The following is an 11977-nucleotide window of genomic DNA, read 5'->3' as shown; positions in this document are numbered from 1 at the left end:
TAAAATGATAGTGGAAAGATCATCTGATGGGTAAGGACAGGGCATGTTCTTTTCCTTCTTTCCTCTCAAATTTCTGTGGTGGCTTGTATCATTCAGAAACTATCTCTGCAAGCACATCAATTACAGGAAACTGCTCATAGGGGTGATGTGAATATGGGTCCCAGTGACTCACATTCCAAACATACATTCCCAGTGTTGTTATAAGGTCTTTTAGACCAGGTTAAATTCTTTTCCTCCTCTTTTGCATTTATTATTATCTGGTCTTTGACATGGCTTGACCTACACTGCATGGTCTGTGAGTGGCTTTGTTTATTCCTGGCTCATAGCCACCTTGGTTTTGTTTCAAGGTAGCATTGAAACAGAAATGATGAGGTAAGCAAGGCTAAGAAATGCCTTGCTCCCTCCCAAATCTGACTGTGCTTTGGGCAAATGGTCATGCAGGCATTTATTTTATTAGAACTTGTTTATCTATTATTAACTGTTAGTTATAGGTGAGCACAGGACTGTGGTTTTGGCCTGTTGCTTTGTTGTTTTTTAATATAAAGAGCCTTTTGAACGTCATGCTTTGCGTTCTGTGGACTGGGGATACAGAGGAAAATTAAACAAAAGAAAAAATCAAAACAAAGAAACCACACCAATGAACAAATAAATAATGAAATGCGTGATGTTTTCTGTATGGAACTAGCAGCAGACAAGTCCATTAATTAAATCATCCAACGTGAAATGTAATCCATAGCAAAAATTTGGCTAGTGGTAGTTTCTCACATTATTTTTCTTCTTTTACTTTAAGCATTCTCAGGCTCTCTTTCTTTAAGTGATTTTTTGATATCATTTTCCAAATAACATGAAGTTATCTTTGGATAATAAGCTTGGATCAGCCCATGTTCCAGACACCCCTCCTAAATTTGACTCTAAGGAGAATAAAAACTTCTGCTGGGCCTTCATCCACCAGGTATTTAATAAGGTCCAGAATGTCAAGCACTGTATTGAAGCAAAGTTTATGTTAAGTATTACTGTCCTTCAGGTATCTCCATAGTACTGGCCACTGAGAGTTAAAGACCAGTGGCAGCAACCACCTGTCCTGGAGGCTTGCTCAGAAGCAGTGGGTGTGAAAGATTTCCACGTCACTTGCCAACCTAAACATCAAGGAAAATGTGTCCACTTGTATGGTTAAGAGAAGAGGAGAATCTAAATCATTCTGGAAAAAAAAAAAAGCAAACAGAAAATATTGTTAATCTGGGTGACCTGGGCTTTGCTGTGGGCAAGTTGTTCTTACCAGATGGCTGAATGTCTGAAGGCAGTGGGAAGTTTGTGTTCAGTTGGCAGATAATTCAGTATGAAAGCTTTAGGTTTTTATACCTTATCCTTAAGACTTTTTCCCTGCAACAATAGTAACTATTGATGTTTGGAAGCATTTCACACATACAAGGGGCACTATTTCATGGGAGAGCATCATGTCACATGCAGACCTGTGAGGAGAAAGAATCCCCAAAATTTTAAAGAAAAAAAAATTACGACCTTTTCATACCAGTGACACAGACACAAAAGGGTATTTTGTGTCTCCCTAGGAGATTGTCTCAGTAGTTCTACACCCCTCCTGAGCCTCTGTGTGGCCTCTCAGGGGAGTCTTAGCAGCTCACACACACATACACAAGTAATATAGCAGGGATAGGTCAGCATCACCTTGGCCAGCCTCCTAGTCTGTGCAGGGAGAGGTTCAAACACACCCTCCAGCACACACAGGATCTTGCAGGCCTGAGCATGCTAATCAGGTTACTGTGCCAGTAGGGGTGCTTGGCAAACCCTCTGCAGCCTGTCTGCAAGAAGAAGGAAGAGCACCATGATAAAAGGAACTCTTAATTTCTTTGCTAACTTTACCACTTTTTGTCCTGCTTCCAGACCAGTTCCTCAGTGCCCACAGGGACTGAATTCAAATGCCTGTGGACAGATGTTTCTGTGTCCAGCTGGGTATGAGTTCAGTGGACTTGTAGGAACTTACCCCATTATGCAATGGATCCCTTCAGGCAGGAGCTTTGAACATTGTCTGCCGTTCTTTCTAAGGGTCACTGCAAGGTGATGCTCTTGTGAAGTCCCTCTAGCTACCTCCAACCTGCAGGGAAGGAAGTTGTTCTTCGAATCTTCCTCAGAGTCTCCCTGTAGCTGGTGATATTCATGTAGTTTATGGAGTCAGGTTCGGTTATGTATCTTTGGTGACAATGTGTGGAAAGAGGGAACACATGCTAAAACGTTTCCAATTTTTAGCAGTTTTACATTTGAACTATTAGTGCGGAGGTTTACAAAACAGCACTTAGCCTGTCAGTTCGATTTGTGTCCTTATTCTTTCTGAGTCTTTAGAGCCTTTCTTTTACTTTCTCTGTATTTTTCTTGTTAATGGTTTCTTCATGTTGTTGCTATTGTTACGTTGGCTCAAAGGTAATTTTTCCTGGCAACACAATCTTTTATTTCATGACTTATACTATTGTTGTCTTTTGAAAGGATTTTCCATTCTGCCTGGTTAGTCTGATCCCTTTAAAATTTTTTGTTTGTTTGTTTCATCAAGGAAAGATCATTCTGTTGTGGCTAACTGTCCAGACTCTTATACTTAAAAAAACCCAAAAAAACCCCAACAAACCAAAACCACCCCAAAAACATATGTATGTATGTATGTATGTATATCATATAATATATATGATACACATACAGATACATGTACATAAACATGTAAAATATATATATATATATATATATATATATATATATATATATATATATATATATAAACCACAGACAATAATGCTAGGGAAATATCAAGGGAAAGCTGACCTGCAGCTGATTTTGTACAGGCCATAAAAATTACTGCCTCTAGTCCATCATTCCAGAGTTGTGTTGACAGCATGGCTGTAAATACCCTGTATCTTGTTTCGGCCAGGGACTAGCAAAGAACAGCTGTGTACATCTCCTAAACCAGAACAGTTCATTTTCCCTGGAAAGGTCACTCCTTGTTGAAACAGTTCAGGGGAAGAATAAGATGTAGCAGTAACCTCCAGCTGGGAATATGTGGTATGGGAAGTGCTGAAGGAGAAGTGGAGTGAGTGGAGTGAACTGACAGCTGTGAGTGAGGTAAGTTGACCTGTGTAGTTATACAGATATAGTCAGATGCTGAAAGTTGCCCACCACCAAATTATCCTATTTGTAGTACTGGACAGAGAAGAGACATAGGATGACTAGAGACCACTGAAAAAGTGTGAGACAAAGCTGACTCTTCATGCTATTTCATGGGAAATAGCTCAGTATTAATGTTTTCAAGTTTTAGAAAAGATTACAATTTAAGTACTTTAATAAGAACTTCAATTTTCACTGGAGTCTGAGCCACCAGGCTTCCATTGAGACAAGACAAAATGGATTTTTTTTTTCCAGACCGAGCACTCAGACACTGCAATGACAGTTGGAAGAAATCCTAATAACATTGAAGTTGGACAGAGGAGGGGAATGTATTTTTATTTTAGAAATCACTATTTAGCACCTCTTTGAAAGAACAAACCATATCTACACTACTCACCCAAAGCAATATAAATCTAATCAATGATTCATCCTCATCCACCTTGCATTGGGTGGCTTTACTACACTCGAAAGGCAGAAAGCTCTTCATGAGGGCAGCTTTCAAATTCCAGCAGATCTTTTACCTGACACTTTTTGAGTCACTTCAGAAATACTTGAATGCTGCTCTAAGTAGAGTTATAAGAATAATATTCCTCATTTATGAACTGACTTAACTTGAAACATTAAACATCCTAATAAAATCTTTATAACTTCTCATGTATTAGCTTATTTGTAAGGAGGAAGAATCAGGGCCTAAGAATAAGGGAAGGAATAACTCATGTCTCTCCACTTTTAATGCCTGTACTTGTTTTCTTTCACAGGTAAATTATGAAAAAATCCAACCCAAGATACATTCATGACTGCTGAATGAAAACAATTCTGATGACATAAATGAGTCTATAGGATGTACAGAATGAAATTATTATGAGTGCAATGGGTTTTATGGTAGATTTGAAGGCAGAAGCAATGACTCCACACCTGACTAGCTCTTCATATCTCCCTCAATGCACTGGAGAAGAGCACATCAGGCACAGATTGCCTGGGATTTATTCCTGTCTAGACTACTGACTTTTCATTTTGTGCTATTGCATATGGGTGTATGTTGGTTTCCCACATTGTAAAAAAGGGTGAATATATGTGTCCCTCTTTTCAAAGCCACTCAGGATGCACTGCTTGAAAGCATCATTTAAGAATGAGGCATTATTTCTGAGTTCCAGTCATGTGATGGTAATTGGAGGACTGGGATTACAGATTCTTTATTGGGTATTTAAATACCATCAAATCCTGAACTAGTCCTGAGTGTTCCTACCCTTATCTGTAAATAGATTCTGACTTTATTTGCAAGGATTAGTACAGCCTGTGTGGGATTGGACCCACTTTCAGCAAGGCCAGACACTACCCACAAAATAACTGATTATTAGACATCTGTATGCTGACTTGCTGTCTTGTGATATATTATTAGAGGTTGGTGTTTAAGGGAGGGGTGCAGTGTACAAACAATGTTTAACCAGCATTTCTGATTCTGCCCTGTATATCCCACATGGCCAACACTAAGAATTTCATCACAAGTCATAGGGGTTTTTTTGGTTTGTGTTTTTGTTTTTTAGTTTTTGGTTTTTTTTAATTTCTTTTAGCATTGGGGCATGCAAGTCTCTGATTGCAGTAAAATTGTGTCTGTCAGCCTTCAAACACATGAGTTCATTTGACTTATTGCTTGTAAATAAACTCATATTAATATGAGTTTATCTTAATAAAAGATCAGAAGCTGGGAACATTGATTCTATTGCACTGCCCAGATTGTTCCATCTGAACCTAGAAAAGCTTGGAATAATTCAAGTGGTCCCAAGTAGGCTGTGTGATTTCAAGTCCTTCACTCAAGTTTCAGAGATATGGAAGCACCTAATCCCCACTGGAATCCAGCAAAGAGTGAGATGTCTAACCCAGGTGTAAAATCTGGCCTTTGATTCTGTGGTGCAATTCCTTTCTTGCAAAGCAAGGATTGCAGATCATTCATGTTTCACATAGTTTGGGAAGGTTGAGGTATGATGGCTAGTTATGCAGGAATCCTCTGGGAATAAAAATTAGATGCAATGAGTAGAAGTCTAAAATTTATTAACTTAATTGGCAGAAATATGTTCACCAGTATATACTGGTAAATGTGAAGTTCTCTTTCAGTATATGCTGGTAAATGTGAGGGTCACTGTCTCCAGGGTGAGAAGCACTCACGTGAGGAGACAAAGCTTCCTTGTTTCCCCAAGCATGGCTCTTTTTTGCAAGTGCTTCTGCATGTGAGGGAGTGGGAGATGCCCCAGGTCCTGTGTTGGTTTGAGAACAAGCCAGGGTCAATCGGATCCAAATCTTGGCCAGATATGGCTCTCAAGCATTCTTTTCCCTGACATTTTCATGTGTTTTTCTTTACCAGTAATATATTAGATATCAAACCTCTTTTTGCTGTTCTCATTTTATGGGCAGTGAAAGATATGGTTCCCCTCCATTTTTGATTCCACAGAACTGTAACCAAAACCAAGGACAAGTACGTCTTCCACTCTAGTATGAGGTATCGTGTAACATATCATTATCTTTAGGGTTTTTCTAGCTAGCAAAATAATAATAATACTTAGCACTGACATGGCAATTACCTCTCAGAGCCCTTTGTAACCATTCCTAGTTCCATGGTTCCCAAACTATAGTGCATGCCCTTGGAGAGGCTGCAGCTGTTGCCTCATGCTGGTGAACTCCCAAGTTTACCACCGGTGCACTGCTCTGGAGAAAAATCCCTTCAGCTGGGCTGATGGAGAGTAGCAGACAGAAACCCTGGTACTCAAAACAAGTTGCCAAATTGCCAAATTGCATGAAGTTGGTAGCTTGACACCTGGACCTGGAACAGTTTGTGCTTATACACAGTATAAAGGCAAACTGGTTCTTGCAGGAACAAGTGTTAAAGTAGCCTCATTGATGTTTTGTGGCCAGGAAAGTGAGGAGAAATGGTCTCTAAGACAGCATGGAGGACTTTCACTGTTGATTCTGTCTTCAGAAGAAATTGGGATGAGAAAAAATGTATTAAATCTAGAAAAGTAATTTCATGCAAATGTGACCTCTTATGCATGAGATTACCAGTAATCAATTTTTAAAGCCCTTACAACTGTAAAAATAACTATTTAGATTTCTGCATATCCATCTGGAATGAGAACTCCAAACTGGGCCTTCCTAACATCAGTCTATACAAACAACCAGAAAACAGTTTCTCATGGTCACCCCCGTCTAAACATCTCAGTATTTTATCTAAGTGGGAGAGCTTTGGCAGCCCAGGATAAAGGCTCTCTATTAGCACATCACAAATCTTAGCTGAAAATATATCTGTTCTTGATCACAGAACACAGAAAGATGAATCTTAGTCTCCTTAACTGCAGCTATATAAAGAAGAAAGGAAGGAAGAGCACAGCTGTTCTGTTCCTCAGTTTTCCTATATCTATGGCTTTTGCTAAGTGTGCCCAGAAGCAAAATAATTTTGGATCTAGAGGAAATGTAAAACCTATGGGATAATATTTTTCTTCTGATCTTCACAGGTAGCTAAAATACCCCAAAGAAACAAAGAAAAACTTTATCCCTAAATACGTTTATTTTTTTATTTGACTGCACCAAAGTTCTGCAGATCATGTAACTACATCCAGGTAGCAGAAGGCATCATTCAGGGTTGGTGACATTCTGATTTGCCTCCAATGTTCTTTCTGTTCTTCAGAAAGAACACACCATGTTGATCAAAAAGGCAGAGGCAAGGGTGGGCATAAGCTACGAACCTTGATTACCGGTGCTGAGAAATTGTTCAAACAGTTCCTGGGATGTAACTAGGCACAATCAGGAGCACACATAGACCTATGTCTGCTAATCATTATTGCTAATCATTAGCAATAATCAGGATGGATTTGGCCAGCCTGTTTTGGAAGATATAGGGGTAGCTAGTCTAGCCTACTTGCTCTCAGGGACAAATAATGGACCCTAGCTGTTTTTAAAATTTCAATGCACATGTAACCACAAAGATTTTGTGAGTCCAGGGAAGAGGAGGATCCTCAAAGTTCTGTCATCTAGATGTGTCAAAATATTTCAAACCAGGCTGTGTCAAACCAGGCAAGGCTTTGGACAAAAAGCCTGAGTTATGCCCCCAAGTTCTGTAAGCACAAAGCTAATCAAGAAATTGAAATCAGTAGAGTAAAATAAGTGTATGAAAATTAAAATTTCAGCTGTGAATTCCAACACATCTTAAGAAGGGTTATACTCAGGAAAACTGTTATGCATTTGTCCTTGAAATCCATTTTTTTCCCACACAATTCTTGATGGTTTTCAGCAACTGAGTGCTACAGGTATGACCTAGGGATTAAAGGAAAAATTGTGTCAAATTAGTATTGTTCCAGAGAAAGAAATCCCAAACCTCCTCTAGTCATGAAGATGCAAAATTTTTGCAGAGGTCATCTTTTTGTGGCAATTCACTGAGGACCTTGTGAAATACAGTCATTCTTTTTGTAGTCCTGAATATTTTCTGCAGGCATCTGCTCTCAAATTAAAACTCTGAGATGTAACCTCTCAGAGCTTTGCCAGGTAACAGACACATTTCCCTTGGCACATATGAACATACACTTTTGCATTGCTGAGGTACTAAAATACATTGCTTTATCTTGCAATATGAAGTAATCTTTCAATAGTCTTGTTTTATATCTTCAAGTTGAAAAGAATATTGCAACATTCAACTACAAAATTAAGCTGGAATTCTCAAGAGAAAAAGGCTGTTTTGTGAGGTTATTAATCCTTCCTGTTTCCACTCTGTTAAAAAATACCACAATTTCTGTTTTGGTCACGGCATTTCAGCACTTCTTTCTCAGCCAAAATCTCAAAATACTCAAATACAAGTAAAGGAAATAATCATTGGCAATCTCAAACTTCCATTCTCCCTTCCCTTCTGCTTCCGCTTCAATGTTTTATAGTAAAGCTACCCCTCTTCCATCCCCTTTTTGTTTGAAAGAATTTTTTATTTGCAAATTAAATTTGATCCAGTAGTTTTAAATTTTATATTTTTGAAGAGAGAAGATATTGAAAACTAATTAGTTTTGTGAAAAAAATGAAGCCTGTCTTGCACAAAAAAGCATTCTGGAAAACAAAAATTTGACTGAATTTGATAGCTAATATATAAGTTCATTCCAGAAAATATGCATATATATGATTAGCTCAAATCCGAAATACATTTCAATGTCTTCCTACTGTAGAAAATAATTCAGTAGAGATATTTTCAGAAATAAGTTTTAACAGATGTAGTGGCTAAGAGCCATAGAAGGGCATGAAGAGCAGGGTAAATGCAAGGCTGGGATGTGTAGTTGGATGATTCTTTTGCTCTTCAGCTGGACTTTAACTTGTAGAAATTAAAAGCCTTCTAACTTTAAACTATCTAATTAAAGTCTTTCAGCCTCACAGTCTGGTACTTTTAAATGGCATTATTTGGGTCTCAGCAACTTCCAGGAATGCACTTAACAACACCATGCTGACAAATTTGCTCTAGCTGTCTGGTGCCCTTCGTAGGCATGAAATGACATTTTGTAAAATCTGTCAATTGTTTGCTCTGGTTTAGAAAAGGTATTTCAGAAATAAAAGGGTGAGATACAGCTAATGACAAATGTTTTCATTCCTCATAATACCAAACTTGGTCTTATTTTACTGTAATTTATGAGGAGAGGAGAGGAGAGGAGAGGAGAGGAGAGGAGAGGAGAGGAGAGGAGAGGAGAGGAGAGGAGAGGAGAGGAGAGGAGAGGAGAGGAGAGGAGAGGAGAGGAGAGGAGAGGAGAGGAGAGGAGAGGAGAGGAGAGGAGAGGAGAGGAGAGGAGAGGAGAGGAGAGGAGAGGAGAGGAGAGGAGAGGAGAGGAGAGGAGAGGAGAGGAGAGGAGATTATGCAATCTAAGGTGGACAAGGCAAAACAAACTGGGGTGCCATGTAAGTTAATAAAAAGTAGAAATTCAAATGTTCTGCTTGCAGAAGAAGGAGGGGATGGCAATAGAAGTGGGAGTCATCCACCTGCATTGTCTCACTGTTCTTTTTGCAAGTCTTGTCTCTGGGGGCAGCTCAGCAAAGCAGGAAGAGGCTGTTTGATCCCCTTCTGTTTCTTCAGAATAAGCTCAGTTCTCTTAAGAAAAACTTTCACAAAAGAGTGAAAAGTCTTAAAGGGTGTGGATTATGAACACATTGCACAGGTGGGTGACCTGCAGTCTGACAGTAGAGTCAGGCTCAGAGTCTGATGGAAATTGGACTTTCTGATCAGCTTTTCAAATCAGGTTAAGGTTGTGAGTTGTCCCCAAGGTAGAAGTGCTCTGTGTCTCTCTGACTGATGACATTCAGTAACCTCCTGGTTGTTATGTATAAGACCAGGCCTAAACTCCCAAAGCTGAAAAAACCCCCAAAGTTTGCAGAACTTTAAAGCAGCAGCAGCAAGAGAATGAGAATCCAAAAATACTAAATTGAATGGAGAGCACTAAAGAATGTCACAGTCTGGCAACAAGTTATATATCCATATGGCATAGTGTGGAGGTCCCTCCCATTTTGGGGGGACCAAACACTGCTAACCAAAAGTTAGCAGTGTTACTGTGGACATATGTGTTACCCATTAATTATAATTACATGACAAATACATTTATGTGCCTCACAAGCAACTGAAAGTGATTAAGTCCCACAGATATATGTAAAGCTACTTTTTTCCTGGTTTCCTAGAATTCAACTTTTCAATCTAAGTCATAAGCTATTAGCAATATTAAAAAAAAACCCAAACAAACTAGTATATTTTATATCAGATGTCACAGCATAGGCTGGTATATGTACTATGTCCCTGAACAGCCAGCATACCATCTCTTGTCTGCTAAAACAGTCTTTTGGGAGTAACCAAACATGGCATACATGAATATAAATGTAAGTTTAAATTATCTGGGTGCATGTCCATTCACTTTAATTCAAAATATTTAGAACAGCTCATATCCATCAAAGCGCAGACCAGATTTTTAAGCAAATATTTCATTGATGAATTTTAGTACCTGGATGTGCTAAAAATTAAGAGATTTCCTGTCATATCTTCTGGTGTGTTCTGGGATTTCTGTGCTGACAGATTTCACTTTTAAATGGATGATTACTTATTAAGGATGGACTCCACGAAGTGCTAGCTTCTTCAAGCTTCACCTAACTCAAGGTATGTATCTGACACTATGTTTTGATTTATGCTACAAACATGTTGCTAGAGCCATGTCTCAAGCTTAACATTCAAGCTGTGAGATGCTATTCAAGCAGCATGGGAAATACTGTCATCTTGTCAGTCAGTCCAACCATGCATTTTCCTTTCATCTCCTCTGCAGCTGTCCACTATTCACAGAAATGGATTATCTGTGCTGTAAAAAATATATTATTAGTGTTTTGGATTAACCAGTAAATGATATCTATGACATCTCCTGTTCCCAAAACTGTAACCAACTTAGCAGTCTTTGGAAGTTCTTAGAGAACCAGTGCTCTTATTCTATTGGTTTTAAAGCTCTGTGTAACAGAGCTCTTTTGGGTGTGTGAAGTGCTATAAGAAGATCTGTGGGATGGAAGCCATAAAAATTGACTTCTAAATTGTCAAAAATCACAAAAATCCTATGCGAGTTGTAAGTGTCCATAAAAATACACCTTTCATTAAGGAGAGCATTGAACTGTGTATCAATGTGGTTTTGTTTCAATACTGGCAGTTTAAAAATTCCTCTATGGAAATTTAGTTCATTTTAATGATGAAAACATACTGAACAAATATAATTAGGATGGATGATTACAGGAAAAACTCAGAAAGTGACTAATGTTTATGTCTGCAAAAGGTTAGAAAAAAACCTGCAAAACTGCAAGCTCACTTTTGTTTCCAAAGAATGTACTCCTCTACATGACTTTTTGTGGTATATTTAAATAAATGAGCTGCACTATTTGTGGTTTCATGGAAGATGATGCTATTGTTCCTTCTTGTCTGGAAGATCTAACAGGTTGAGCACAAATACCATCGTTATTCATCCCTACAGTTATTTTTTCACAGGCAGGTATGGCATTAGTTTCTGAGGGACCTCAGAAGGGAAATTCAGATAGATTGCTCACTCTGTAGGAGATTGTGCAAGGTGTGTTACTCACATACCAATTATATGCTCAAATACTTGTGCCTTGGCTGGTTTTATTCCTTTCTCTGCAGGGCCATCTGAGTAAACGTAGGGAAAAAAAGTTCATGTTAATTAATTTATGTGAAAAGTAAAAGAGAATACCCAAAAGCAGGTAAGAATCTGTAGCAGAACTAATTGAAGAAAGGAGATGCCATATGGAGAAATAAAGTGGAAATAAAAAGTTATTTCCATTTTACAGAGACTGAAATCCAGGCATTTCTTATTACATTATTTTGCATTATATAAGAAAATATGAAAGTTTAAGGAATTTAAATATATTTAATTTTCCCCCCCTCTGTTTATTTCAGTTTTCTAAATGTATGAATAGGCTGGCCAGTTTCCCCCCAGCATGAAGACACACCCTTTACATATTTACATTTTAGATGCTTGTACATTTTTGTTTTTCCTTCTACTATTTGCAACCATTGAAATATGAAAAAACTGTCCAAAAACTAATAAAAGCTTTAAAATGTTAACTGTATGCAGGAGGACTTTTTCAATGTTTTGCTTCAGTCAAGTGACTTCTTAGCTATGTTTTTGTAAAAGTAAATACTGAGATTTCAAAAATAAGACATGTTCACCATGTGTTTTAACCAACTTTGTAGTGAACCAGACACAATTTTTTTAGAACTGTGCCAAGTACAAGAATTCATTGAACAGAAATGATAAGCTCCTTATTTGAG

Source organism: Cinclus cinclus, chromosome 3, assembly GCF_963662255.1.
Source record: "Cinclus cinclus chromosome 3, bCinCin1.1, whole genome shotgun sequence".
NCBI classification, from domain to species: Eukaryota; Metazoa; Chordata; class Aves; order Passeriformes; family Cinclidae; genus Cinclus; species Cinclus cinclus.
This window is presented reverse-complemented; position numbering follows the sequence as displayed.